The 15,218-nt window shown below is 39.6% G+C and overlaps 1 protein-coding gene and 1 pseudogene across 1 annotated transcript in view; both read left to right on the forward strand.

The window, feature by feature from the left end:
* The window catches only part of DCDC2 (doublecortin domain containing 2), a 347,591-nt gene that overhangs the window by 293,769 nt on the left and 38,604 nt on the right, over nucleotides 1–15,218 (forward strand). The gene's annotated exons all lie outside the window — the stretch shown is intronic.
* LOC102877260 lies at nucleotides 1,557–2,470 on the forward strand (annotated as a pseudogene).

Raw genomic sequence — 15,218 nt, forward strand, 5'->3', positions numbered from 1 at the left:
GGCCAACAGACACATGAAGAAATGCTCCAAATTACTGACACTAAGAGAGATGCAAATCAAAACCACAATGAGATACCATTTCATTCCATTAGCAGTGGCAAAGTTTAACAGGAAAGCAAATAATAAATGTTGGAGAGGATGTGGCAAGATAGGAACAAGTTGGAATTGTTAAAGGGTACAATCACTCTAGAAGGGAGTTTGGCCTTTTCCTCAAAAAGCTGAACATAGAAATTCCATATGACCTACCTATTCCGCTGCTTGGAATAGACCCTGAGAAAATGAGGACTAAAGCACAACTGGAGACTTGCACACCAATGTTTATAGCAGTATTATTCACCATTGCAAGAATATGGAAACAGCCAAATGTCCAACCACAATGGAATAGATTGAGAAATTATGGTATATTCACATTATGGAATACTACATAGTTTGCCAGGAAATGAAAAGATGTATTGCGATGGGAAAGTCTCCTGTTAGTTACCCTCTCTAAAGTACTGAAGAGCAATGGTGTGTCTCTAGAGACTAAGGTGTATCTGGTACAGGCTATGGTCTTTGCAATCACTTGTAATGCATCAGAGAGCTGGACAGTGACCAGGGAGGATAGAAGGAGAATTGATGTTTTTGAGCTTTGGTGTTGGAGAAGAGTGTTGAGGGTACCATGGACTGCTAAGAAAGCAAAGAGATTCTTCCTGGAAAGGGCTAAACCGGGTGGCTCCTTGGAGGCAGGGATTCTGAGGCTTCGTCTGACATACTTTGGTCATGTTGTAAGGACAGACTGGTCCTTGGAGAAGGACATCATGCTTGGGAGGGTGGAGGGCAGGCGCAGGAGGGGAAGGCCCTCTGGGAAGTGGATTGATGCGGTGACTAGGGCAATCGGGATGAGTGTGTTGGAGACAATGAGATTGGCACAGGACAGAGCAGAATTTAGAGCTGTTGTACATAGGGTTGTGCTATGAATCGCAAGCAACTCGGTGACACATAACAACAACAACATAGCATACAGGAGCAATAGTTTTTTATGTCACTACCTAACTTGGGTAAGACTGGAGAGCATTATGCTAAGTGAACTAACTTAGTGGCCATATGAACCAATACTCTATAAGACCATTAATTTAGAAATAGATAACTGATAAAACATATATGAGGATCCAAGAGCAGAGGGATGAGGATGAGCAGGAGGATAATCATAAAGGAGCACAATTTGGTGGGTAGAGGGAGGGGTGTATAAAGGAAATTGGAAATACCGGATGTGAAAAACAATGTATATGAATTTTGTAAGAAAACCAGTATAAAATTAAAAAAAATATTTAAAATTGGGGGGGGGGGAAGCTTCTGTTCTCATGGTTATAATCTTATGCACATCTGCTTACTGATCATACAGGGTAGAGTAAGAGGAATATCCTTTAGGACTCCAGCTAAACATAAGATGTCTACTTCATACAGAAAAATATATAGCTCATAGATAGGAGTTATATTGGAAACTTCAGGAAGGAATGTCATATAAAACAATTTCTGCTCACTCCCCACTAGCCAGCTGACACCAGTCCTCTGAAACCATGGCTCATCAGATTCTTTACCACGCTCTGGTCTCCACCAAAGTGGCTGGTGGAATCCATCCTGGCAGACAAGCTGGGGCCAGGCTTGCGGGTGCTTGATGCATTGTGGTACTCCCGGGTACCCGAGACGCCCGCAAGGAGTACATGGAGCACCATGTGCCTGGCTCCTCTTTCTTTGATATTGAGTAGTGCTAGGACAAGTCTTTGCCCAACGAGATGATGCTGCCCAGCGAGGCGCACTTTGCCAACTATGTGGGCCACCTGGGCATCAGCAACAGCATGCACGTAGTAGTGTACGACGGCGACCAGCTGGGCAGCTTCCATGCGCCCAAGGTCTGGTGGATGTTTCATGTGTTTGGCTACCGCACGGTGTCGGTGCTCAACGGGGGCTTCTGGAACTGGCTGAAGGAGGGCCACCCGGTGACATCCGAGCCCTCAAACCCAGAGCCGGCCACCTTCAAAGCCTCCCTGGACCCTTCCCTGCTCAAGACCTACGAGCAGATGATGGAGAACCTCAAATTCAAGAGGTTCCAGATGGTGGATTCTCGGGCTGATGGGCGTTACCTGGGCACCGAGCCAGAGCGAGATACAAAAGATCTGGGCTCTGGTCACATCCGGTCAACATGCAGTTCATGGACTTCCTGACGGAGGAAGGCATTGAGAAGAGCCCCAAGGAGCTCCGGGCCATGTTCAAGGCCAAGAAAGTAGACCTCACACAGCTCCTCATCGCCTCCTACCTGAAGGGTGTCACCGCCTGCCACATTGCCCTGGCCACTTATCTCTGTGGCAAGGCTGACATGGCCATCTACTATGGCTCCTGGTCTGAGTGGTTCCGCCGGGCACCCGCTGAGACCCAGGTGTCCCAGTGCCCGAGACCCTGGTGTTCCAGCGCCGGAGTGAGAAGGCCTGAGTAGGCCCCTCTGCTCGCCCCCTCTCCTGCCTTCACTTTGGTGACTCTAGTGACTCCACCATGACCTGCAGCTAGTTTATACCTTTCTGGTGAAAGAGTCTTTTGTAATTAGACTGTCAATAAACAGTGGTGGTATTATGTAATTTGAACAATTCTAGAATTGTCTTTATGTTTGTGACCACAAGGGGTTCTTTCTCTAGTCACTGTCTATTAAGACAGATGGTTTGTAATATCCAAAGTACTTTATTGCAGGTCTGGGAGAGCTGAAAGAATTTTATCAAAAATTGCCTCTATGTTGTTAGATAGGAAGAAATAAAAAAAAGGAGTTGAGGGCAAGAAAGAGAAAGAAAGAAGCTGATCCTAAGAAATGAACAGGCCTTTATTGCATGATTTGAGAGAGATGCCAACTGACTCTGTTTTTGACACAGTGTTTTGATGGAGAAGGTCAAAGTGACAGGAGGGCAGTTAAGGTAGGTTTCTTTTTAGAGGGGTTTTAGGAAGGACTAGGGAGATGGTATTTTGTTCAAAATTTAGGCTGTTAATTAACTTGGGTATGGGCTTTTGTGATTAGGCCTAGATCCTTACCAGGATGCATTGTCTGGTCTGGTCTCTGGTCTGGTCCCCTTGGACATTATCAGATTTCTTCAAGGAATGTTCAACGCTGGGAGAAACTATAACATTCTTCCTCCATTCCAGATCTTAAATGAATATGATGATTAGGGAAGGACTTATGTCTAGCTACTTCCTGCTGAACTGGGGCGATGTTGGGGGCCTGCTGTTGAGTTCCTGTATGGTCTAAAGGAGGAGCATCATTTTTACATGTTCTTAGGCAGTTGCTTGAGAGATGGTAGTGAGGCAGTTTGTTAAAAATTTCTGGAAGAGTTTTATAAAACAGGGAGCAAGAGTTATAAAAAAGAATGACTAGAAAGGGAGTTAGAATGGGTAGTAGCCAAAGGGGAATTCCTGGTTGCCACTAGGTCCCTGATTGTCTATTGAGGGCGTTACTTTACAAAAATAACAGTCTTCTCCTAGAAACAGGCAAGAGACCCTTTTTTTAGAGATATAATTAAGTCTTCTTCTGTTTTGTGTTACAACTGCCATTAGTGCCATTAGGGAAGCAATTTGGGTTTGGACTGTAACAAGCTGAGTTGCAATATCGTAACTCTTAGAAAGCTTTTGAGAGATGCTGGAATTTTTCTAAGGAGATATCCAGACTTGCAGTGTTAGTAGTCGCTCCTGTTACCTTTCCCAGGCTGGACACTAAAGGGGAGGAGTCCTGTAATGGTTGTTTCTGTTTGAGGTTTGTGTTGAGTTATCTGAGGTACTGAGTCAGAATAAGTATGAGTTTGGAGTTCATTTGGTCAGCAGGCAGGAGTAGACATTGTCCACACAGGCAAAGAAGAGACTGCTTTTTCCTTTCTGAAATCTTTAGAAGTAAATCTGAAGAGAAGCTAAACCTGGTCTGCATTGTCTTCCCATTCATATGACCTGATAAAGGTAATGAAATCATTTTTAGCTGCATAATTTAGAAAGTCATGGATAGATGGGTTAGTTTTTAACAGAATGCAGTGTTAATTTTGATGTTGTGGAGTGTTAAGTAATGGAAGAGAGAGATCTGGGATTCTTCCCAGGCAGAATGAGTATAGGTTTGGGGTTTTGGTAGTTGTGGAGTATGAGTTGGTTAGAAAGGGGGAAGAGAGTTGGATAAGAACTTTGCAGGAGGAGTATGACCCTAGGAGAATGTCTCAAGGAGGAAAACTTGGTCAGGACAGAAGTAGGTGGGAGGGTGATTTGCATGTGGCCTAGGACAATAGGCCTGATGATGAGGACTTGAGGAGGGGTGGAAGCTTTGTTTTAATTACATTTGAAGAATTTCTGGACAATGAAATATTTATATACTACAATTGAGTTTTCTGGGGTTATTATTTAGTGTTTATTTTAAATGCTCTTGGGTCAGGTAACTTTTTAAATTTTTATATAAAGAGTATGACATGCTTTAAAAGATAACATTTGTATGAGTTTGATGAACAGATGTCATATGCTGACAATTTATTTGTTGAGGAACCACTTTAATACAACAGAGTAATCAGCAATAGGATAATATTATTAGACCGAGTTTGTTTGAACAACTTAGCTAAAATATTTTTTAAATTTGACTCATGTTCCTAACTAAAGACTATGTAAAATATTTTACTATTTATCTTTCTAGTAATATTTACTTTCTCTTACACTTTTAAAACTATTACAATTTTTCTTAGCTTTCAAATTCTGATGAAATTAGATTTACTACTTTAAAACAAAACTATACTGTTTTCTTTCTGAAAGAACTTAGTACTACTCTTACATTTCTGCTTAACTATATTGACTAGCGTTGATCTTAGTGTTTCTGGGTTAGTTTACTTAAAAGTAAACAAAGGATGAGAATCAGAATGGAGAGACATAGTAAAGAATATATTGTTTATTTAATCGTGAGAAATAATTAGACTTTGGGGGTACTTGGGTTATTAGAATGAAGGGATTGAGAAGTACTGGAAGTAGAAGACGTATACTTTTATTGATAGGTATTAAATTTTGCACCAATTTTTATTAATTGGCTTCTAGGCTGATAGGATGAGAGTATTGTAAGGAAACATATTTATAAAGTGTAATATTAAGCAGCACTGAAAAACAATGGATTTGTAAAACATTACACAACATGGGGGACCCTGGAGGACATTATTCTGAGTGAAATATTTCCATTACAAAAGGACAAATGCTGCATAGTATTACTGTTGTAAAGCAGGTCTGATATGGAGGAGGGTTTGGAAGGATAGGATAAGAATGGATAGGTAATGGCCATGGAATTGGAACAGATGAAGGAAGAACTGTTTAAGAGGAATATATGAATAGGCATTATATGTATGACAACAGGTACATTATTGTAGAAGACTGAGGGGGAGGGGGAAAAGTAGGTACTTGTGTAACAATGAATAAATATTTTAAAAAGGTGAGTTGAGGAGGGGGAAAGGATGAAGGGGGGTAAAATGTGCAATAATGAATGAGTGAAAAATCTAACTTTTCTGTAAATGTCCATTAAAATGACAATTAAAATTAAAAAATAAGATATTTTTAATATTATTCTTTTTAATAACTTAATTATGGCTATATACTTTTTAATTTTAGCAGTATATTGAGAATTACTGGCACTGAGTTTGGTTGTTTTTTTAAAATTATTTAATTTTTAATTTGGTGTACCATTGAATTGGATTCGACTGGCACAGGAGGAGTTTGTCCCTCCTTCTCCAGTGGAGCATCTGGTGGATTCCACCCGCACACCTTTGAGATTGCAGTGCAGTTTCTTGCCACTAGGCCAGAATTACTTTTTTTTTTTTTAATACTGTCGGAAGCGTTGGGGTGAAAAGAATTTTAACATTCAATTTTGATAACAAATGTTTTTTAAAAGTAGTACAGGGAGGTTTAACTGTATGTAGAAATTGATGGAAAAGAATCCTTTATATATAATTTAACAGGGGAGTTTGATATTTCTTTATAGTTTTTTCAATGTCTGCAATAGTAAGTTGGTAAGGGGAAAGAAGGTTACTAAACAAAATGACTTGTACTCCTGTCTAGAAGAAAATAAAATATTTTACTAGTAAAGTCTATGCCTACTCAAGGCTTCTCCAGGCTATGGTGATGCTATGCTTGTCACTTGCAACACCCCTGAGGGAGCCAGGGATCTGTCAGTCTGTTAGTCTGTTGATCTGCTACAAAGATTCCCTTGGGGCATTGCTGAGCCAGCTGTTTACGAGGACTGCATTGAAAGCAAGTTGGTGGGAGGCTTCCCTGCTGTCCCTTTACTTTCCTGCAACATTTATTGACAAATATGGCTTATGTGACCATGAGTAGGCTTTCCACACTGGAAGTAAAAGCCTTGGAATTGGAGCTGTTGGGCACAACTGTTGGATGAAAAGAATTGTGATATTAAATATTCTGCAATAGAAGTTTTAAGAAATTTGGCTTTTAGGTAGTTCTTCTTTTCCTCTTCAAGTTCTTTTTGTTGAACACTGAATTAGCAGCAGTTAAAAAATTAGTTTGAATTATACTGGAGTTTAAAGCCTTTTTCTGAAGTTTCTTTTTAATATCAGGGGCAGATTTATTGATGACATGAGAATTTATTACTATTCTTTTTTTAGGAAACTTAGTTTCTAAGTTAGTGAATTTTAAAAGTTTCAAGATTCTCTTCTTTATTTTGTGTTATTGGTGCTAATTTAGAGTTTACTGATTCTACCTGAATATCTTTTTTTTTTTTATGAGACAAGTTTGCATGTAAATTCTAGCAGCTATTTCTTAATTCTAGTCTTTGTTTTAATTGATAGTTTTAAAATGGGTCTATTTTAGAAATCGCTTGAGCTTTATTTGGTGTGAGTAAATAGTTTGCATATTATTCTAGTATATAGCTGTTGTTGTTGTGTTGTTAAGTGCTGTCGAGTTGATAGCAATCCAATGAAGGAAAGTCCTGGACACCTCCTGAATAACTTTCTTCCCTTCTCCAGATTCATAGGGTTTCCAGAGGCAAGCTATTGTGGAAGTGGATGCCACTCCTGCTTCCAAGCTTGTTTAATGTGGGAGCTTCACCAAACACTGTCCACCATAGGTAACCATTATCACGTTTGACACATCAGTGTCACAGTGTCACAGTGTTCGGCTTCACAGCAACCACAAGTTTCCCCTGTACAGCAAATGGACATACCAGGGTTACATGACCTTTGGCTTGGGATATTGTTGTTGTTACGTGTCATCAAGTCACTTACAACGCATAGCGACCCTATGTACAACAGCCCTAAACTCTGCTCTGTCCTGTGCCAATCACACCGTCTCCGACATACCCATCCCTATTATCCCAGTCACTGAATCAGTCCACCTCATACAGACCATGGCCTGTATCAGACACACCTTAGTCTCCAGAGAGACACCATTGCTCTTCAGTACTTTGGAGAGGGCCCTAACAGCAGACTTTCCCATGGCAATGCGCCTTTTCATTTCCTGGCTGCTGGTGCTGAGAGTGCTGACTGTGGAGCCAAGCAAACTAAAGCTGTGAACAATCTTAATCTCTTCACCATCCATCCTGATACTGCAAATTGGCCCAGTGGTGGAATCTTTGTCTTCTTGACATTGAGCCTCAATCCATATTGGAGGCTGCAGTCCTTGATCCTCTGCAGCAAGCGCTTCACGTCCTACTCAGTTTCAGCAAGCAGGGTTGTATCATCTGCATATCTCAGATTGTTGATAGATCGTCCACCAATCTTGACCCCACATTTCTCCTCATAGAGCCCAGCCTCCCGGATAATCTGTTATGCATACAAGTTGAAAAGGTATGGAGACAGGACACATCCCTGGCTTACTCCCTTCCCAATTTTGAACCATGCAGTGTTTCTTTGCTCTGTTCTGATGACTGCCTTTGGTCTAAGTATAGGTTTCTCATTAGCATGATCAAGTATTCTGGTATTTCCATTCTTCTCAGAGTCAGCCACAATTTGTTATGATCCACACAGTCCAATGCCTTTGCATAGTCAATGAAACACAGATAGACATTCCTCTGGTACTCCCTGCTTTCAGCTAAGATCCATCTAACATTAGCTACAATATCCCTAGTACCACGACCCCTTCTAAACCCAGCCTGGACTTCTGGCATTTCTCTGCTGATGTGTTGTTCCAGTCGTTGTTGGATAATCTTCAGTAGAATCTTGCTTGCATGTGAAATCAATGAGATTGTTCTATAGTTTCCACACTCAGTTGGGTCACCCTTCTTTGGGATGGGAACAAATGTTGATCTCTTCTAGTCAGTTGGCCAGATACCTTATAGTACTACTAATAATTTTTGTGCTTATAAGTAGAAAATAGCAGAAAGACAGCAAAACAAAAATTTTTATAATAAAATTTTTAGGATTTTGAAAAACTTCTTTGCTTTTAAACCTTTGAATTTTTTATATTAAAAAGTATATGAACGTTTATGATGTTTTAATTAGGTCTTTTCGTGAACGGGATGATTTCCAAAAGAGGTCCAGGGGCCTCTTCGAATAAGAACTAGAAAGTTCTGACTCAGAAATACAAGAAAGACACCAATACCAAGTGAGAGCAAGAGAAAGAAGCTGAGGTTTATTAGATGTTCATAACAGACTATGAATGGGTCAGGACAGACTCTCTTTTACAAAAGGGTTTCCTTTGGGAAATGGGGTTTAAATAGCTGATTCCATTCCTTCTAATGGATATATGGTGACCTTTGGCCATCTCCTTTGTCTCCTTTATCTTGTCCTTGAGTCTGTTGTTTTACCGCCTTTTGCATTCTTTGAGAGTGTTTTTATTGCCATATAGCCCACATTTCTATTTCTATTGTTTCTATTGTTATATTGTCACAGTCTTTCTTAAAACCAGTTCTGATTGATCTCCTTTATCAACATGTCCTTTGCCATTCCCTGTCATTTTTACTGGAATCATTAGGGTTTCTGAGCTTTAAACTATTGCTATATTAAACATAAAACAAAAGGAGAAAAAGTAAATGTAGAAAACTTTTTCAGTTATGAATTCTGGCTGAATGTGGGTAGAAAATACTCTAAGGAAAAAAGAAACAATAAAATTTGTAGACTTGTTTTAATAAAAACAAAAACTACTCTACGAAATTAGAGGAAGGATAATAGGTTTTTTGTTTATAGGGTTGGTACTAGCTGACATTAAACAACAACATAAAGCCCTTGTTTCCATTTTGGAGTTGGTTGAAGTGGCTGGGCTCTGTAGGAAGGATGGTGATCTTGTTTTGGTTGAGGGTCTCTGTGGATTGTTTGGTTTTTATTTAAGCCTCTTGTTTAGAGTCAACAAGATCTCCTGGAGAGCCCTTATATTTAAAAGTTAGGCCCAAGGGATTATAATTTAATCCCTTGTTAGTATATTTTGGAGGAACATCCTTCTAAATTATATAGCACTCTAGTCAATTTGCTGTGCTGAGGTAATCTGGGTTTGCTGTGACACTGAATCTTGTTCCATTTGGATCTCTAATGCTGTAATGGAACAACTGTGCCACAGATGTGCCAAACACCATAATGGCTACTCATCATGGGAGCTCCCAGATTGATTTAAGTTTGGAAAGAGGAGTGGCATCCACTTCCTAAACCACATGCCTCTGGAAACTCTTATGAATTTATGGAAAGGCTTCAGGCCTTTTGTTCATACAGTTGATATGAGCCATGCTCTACTCCTCCTCAGCAATTAACAACAGCAACAACAACAACATATAGATATATGTAGGCTTATGTTTTAAACTTTTTCTGTTTGTTTATTGCTGCCATTTCCTGTAGAGGCTACTATTTGGGGTGGGGAGTGAATTTGCAAGTGAATATGGACTGAATATGACTCTTTTTTCTTTTCTAGTTTATAGAGAGGGTGGGTGGAGGAGATAGAAGCTCTTATACTACTAAAGTTGCTAACTCAGCCTGAAACAAATTAGCTATTAACAGAAAAAACATTAAACACTAAGGCAAACATATTTACTATTGGAAAGCAGATCTACTCTAGATAAGTATTAACAAACTTTACATTGACTAGTGATAGAGTGGTATTAATAAGTTCAGAATTTTCTATATATGTATCAGTTATAAAAGTATAGTTATATTATTATAAAACTAACATCCATTTTCTTCAGCCTGCAAAAGTGGTTACTTAGTCTCTGAATTCTGTTTCCTACCTTTTAGTCTAAAGTACTCAAGAGCAACGATGTCTCTCTGGAGACTAAGGTCCGCCTGATACAGGCCATGGTTTTTGCAGTCACTTGCTATGCATCAGAGAGTTGGACAATGACTAGGGAGAATAGAAGGAGAATTGATGCCTTTGAGCTGTTGTGCTGGAGAAGAGTATTGAATATACCATGGACTTCCAAGAAGACAAACAGATTCATCCTGGAGAGGGTTAAACCAGGCTACTCCTTGGAGGCAAGGATTCTGGGCTTTCATCTGACATACTTTGGACATGTTGGAAGGAGGGACAGGTCCTTGGAGAGGGACATCATGCTTGGTAGGGTAGAAGGACAGCGCAGGACGGGAAGACCCTCTATGAGGTGGATTGATTCAGTGATGGGGCAATCGGAATGGGTGTGTCAGAGGCAATGAGATTGGCGCAGGATAGAGCACAGTTTAGGGCTGTTGTACATAGGGTCGCTGTGAGTCGCAACCCACTAGCAAAGGAGTAGATGACTAGATGGCACAAAGCAAGAACAACAACAACCTTTAGTCATGTAAAGTAGTTTGATCTGTCTGCTTACCAGAAGAGGAAATGCATCTCTCCTAGATCTCTGTGAGCCTATTTCCCAGCCATATGTAAATTGTATCTTAATCTGCCTGTTTACCTGGAAGGGGACTGTTGTTTTTGTTATTATATGTCATCAGACCCTTTGGTTCTGGCAAATTTGACTATCATATATCTTGGTGGTTTTCTTTGGGGGTCTATTCTATATGGTGTTCTCTCGGCTTCTTGAATATATATTCTCTCTTTGTTCATTATGCCTGTGATATATTCTTCTAATAATTCTTCCACGACTTTTTCGGTGCCTTTACTTCCTTCTTCTTATTCTGGGATTCAGATTATGCACATATTCTCTCTCTTGATGATGTCTCACATTATTCTTAGTTTTTCTTCTTTTTTTCTTCATTTTTTATTCTGCTTTTTGTTCTAACAGATTAGTGGTGATAATTCTTTTATTTCACTGTTTATGTGCTCCATCTTTTCATTCCTGTTCATGTGTCCCTCCATCATCTTGACAGCATCTGAAATATTGGTCTTCATATTTTAGATTGTGGCTTCTTGTTTTTCCAGAGCCTCTTATGCCTTATTTGTTTTATCTGCATTGTTTTGAATTGATTTTTTTTTCCTTAAGCTCCTGCTGGTTTTTGCTTGTGTTTCATGATTCTTCTAGATTGTCTTTCACTCACTGAAAGCATACAGTCATTGTTCTTTTAAATTCTGTGTCAGAAAGTTCCACCAGACTTTCTGGCTTCAGGAAATCCATTGATACTGTGTCACTTTTTTTGGGTGACATCTTGCTTTGGGCTTGTGTAGGGTATTAGGTAGTCTGCTTCATATGTAACATTGCTGTGGTAGAGTTTTTCATGTCTAAGGCAGTATCAGGTTCTTGATCTGAAGTCACTGCTCCAGAAGAGGGTGGAGAAGCTACCCTTCTTGGGTTTCTCTGGGTTAAAGGCTTGTTGACTGGATGTGAGGAGAAGCAAGGTGGTGTGTGGAGGCCTGATTGGAAAACCAGTGATCCTTGGTTTTCCCTTCAAGAACGAGCTCCAGCTCTCTTGCCCTTCTGATTGAGCTTAAGGGGTCTATGTGATATAGCCAAACAGCAGTGACCTCCTAAGTTTCAGTGTTGCTCCCAGTGCATGTCGGGAACAGCATTCTAGGCATAGGCCAGTGGCATCTGGTCCATAGTTCCAGGTATGGGCTCACGACAATGGGACTGGGATTCTTGGCTCACACTCACTTAGATTCCAGCTTTCCTTCTCACCCTGGTGTATTGCTCCCTGGCATGTTATACCCTGACACATACATCAGCAGTCCCCCAGTGTGTGTGTGGCATCAGCAAGCAGCTTCCTGGCAGATATGTGGCATCAGCAATCAGCTCCCCAGAGCGTGTGTGGCATCACCAAGCAGCACCCCATTGCATGTGTGGCATCAGCAAGCTTTAATTGCTTCGTGTGCATCTGGTCAATCCAAACAGTGTAGAGTCAGCAATCAATTAGAGTAGTTAAATTAAAAAATTCTTCTGTCCCCTTCTTCTATTTTTCTATTGAGTCATCACCTTAATTCTTCTATGCCTTCCATCCTGTGCTGAAACTCCTTTTTGAATACAATTTTTTTTTAAAAAATGTAAACACATGTAAGCTCCTCCTTATCCTTGCTTATCATAAAGATCACAACCATTGAAAATATTATGGAACACAGTTCAGTGTGATAGTAAGTAGCTTGTTTTTATTTTCTTATACGTTATCTTGAGAAAATAGTACTTAATATTCGATGGTCAAAAGGATTCTTGGTGGCATTGTCCTTAACATGTCGATCTGCTAACTGAAAAGTTGATGGGTTAGAACCAATAGATCCTCATTGGAGAAAAATTGAGTCTCATCTGGAAGAAATTTACAGACTTGGAAACATGATGGATCTTTGCTATTAACTGCAATCAACTTGATAAGTTTGATTTAGTTAAGAGAGTATAGATCCTTCTACTACTTACTACCTGTGAGACATTGAGCAAGTTACCCAGCTTTTTATGCTTTAATTCTTTTATCAGCAAAATCCAATAATGATCATATTTCCCACGGATAATAGCTATGAGTTTGTCTTAAATCTGATTATGCATATGAGGTAAATGGAGCATTATGCCAAGGACCAGGATGTGCTCAGAGTAAAAGTTAATCTCATTATCACCATCATCAATGCTTTCTTGAAGTCATGTATTATGCTGACTTTTTTCTCTCTATTAGGACCTTGGATTTGCTCTCCCCAACTTTCCTTAGAATAGCCACAGAAATGATCAAAGAAGCAACTGAAACTTTATCTCTGTTAGAGCTGCAAAACTTTCACCTCCCTTCTCCAGGAATAACTATCTATGACCCTCAACCTGGTCCCTTATCTTGTACCAAATAACCACCTACATCCTCACTTCCCAATTTCCTTGTAAGACAGCATAAAACTCTATTCTAACTTTAAGTCTTTGTTAGTCTCTGCTTTAGAGTCAGCTCAGCAGTTTCTCTCAATAAACTCTCTGTCTTGGCCTGCACTGGGTTCTATCCTTCCTTGGTAACCTTACAGGAGGCACATTTATATTTAAATCAAGGCAATATATATAAGTCCCTGTGCTAAACCTAGTTGCAGACTTAAAAACATACAAGAAGAATAATTGCTTTCCAGAAAATTCTAAAGAACTTCCTTGGAGCCTAGGTTTATATTTTCCTTTTAATCTTCAATGTTTCTTAGGTGCTGTTCAGTTGATTTGACTCATAACAACCCATGTTACAGAGCAGAATTGGCCCATGGAGTTTTCTTGGCTGTATTATTTATTAAATCAGCTTCTTGTTGTTATGTGCTATAGAATCAACTGCGACTCATAGCAAAGCACAGTAGTTCCAAACCCTGCTCTGAGCCAATCTCACTGTCTCTGACACACCTACCCTCATTATCTCCTGTGCTGTCCCTTTACCCTTCCAAGCATGATGTCCTTCTCCAAAGACTGGTACTTTCTGCCTACATTTTCAAAGTATATGAGATGGAGCCTCAAAATCCTTGCCTCTAAGGAGCAGCTTGGTTTCATCCTCTCCAGGACAGACTTATTAGTTCTTTTGGCAGTTCATTGTACATTCATTTCAAATCCACAGCTCAACGACATCAATTCTTCTGTCATCTATAGTCATTTTTTAGCTCTCTGATGCTGAATAGGTTTAAACTGTTAGCCTGTGGGTTAGCCTCCAGACTCTTAATCATCTACTTAGTTATAATTCCTGTGCATGTACATGAATGGAGATTAACTATGCACTGTGATTAAACCAGTTACTATCAAGTCAATTCTGCCTTATGGTGACCCCAAGTGTATTAAAGTAGAATTGTGATTCATAAGCTTTTAAATGGCAGATGAGAAGGAAAAAAAATATTTTAGGGCTGTCATCTTTTCTCATTGTGCTGTCTGGGTGGACTAGACCCTCTAGGCTTTTATTAGCTTCTCAGTCTGTAAAACTTTTGACAACCCAGGAACATACTTTGGTGACAGTGTACTAAAATAATTTAACAAGTATTATAGGGAAACAGATAAGGAAGAGTCTTCTGGGTAAAAGTTCAAGAAACATAATTATTACTAGTGAAGGGAGAAGGAGCAAGCCAAGGCTCTCAAACTTCATTTGCAAAATATCTCCTCCTTACACTCATACCTGTGCAAAGTGCTGAATTTGACTTTTGTATGTTATAAGTCTGGCTGTGCTTCTTCCTTTAGTTACAGAGTCTTCTTTAGTTTGTGCTGCTGAAGGAGTTACTAATGAAATAAAGAAAAAGAGGGAGACAGACACAAACACACTGAAAAGAGTGAAAGAATATGAATGTAAATGTATGTTGTATTTGTGGGAAGAGAGAAGTGGGTTTATAATATTTTATCAACTTTCTGCTGATTTGATGCAGGCTAGAGGTCAAAAGGATAATATTTAAGAAGTAGAGTCAACTTAGAAGTTGTGTCTATGTCTGTAAGAAATATGGTTAATATTGAGGTGAGTGGTGAGAGGCAGAGACTTGGAATCAAATTAAGCCCAGCCAATGCATCTGCTACATTAGTCAAACATTATGACTATAATATATTATGCTATGATTCCCATGTGATTTGACAGCACATAACAAAAAAAACAACAGGTGAGGGATATATCCAGGTGCTTAGTTACCATTGTAATCAGTTTATAAATTATGAGGCACCTCAGTTCTTCAATGGGATGCTTGTTTAATATTTTTATGATGCAAATGAAAGACTTTATTATCCACTGTTGTTGTTGTTGTTATGTGCCCTCAAGTTGGTTGTGACTCATATCCTGTGCCAATCGTATTGCCTCTGACACACCCACCCCGATTACCCCAGTCACTGAATCAATCCACCTCATAGAGGATCTTCCCCTCCTGCGCTGTCCCTCTACCCTACCAAGCATGATATCCCTCTCCAAGGACCTATCTCTCCTTACATGTTCAAAGTATGTCAG

This window comes from Elephantulus edwardii, unplaced genomic scaffold, assembly GCF_000299155.1.
Source record: "Elephantulus edwardii isolate Elephantulus edwardi_28Jun2011 unplaced genomic scaffold, EleEdw1.0 scaffold00070, whole genome shotgun sequence".
Lineage (NCBI taxonomy): Eukaryota > Metazoa > Chordata > Mammalia > Macroscelidea > Macroscelididae > Elephantulus > Elephantulus edwardii.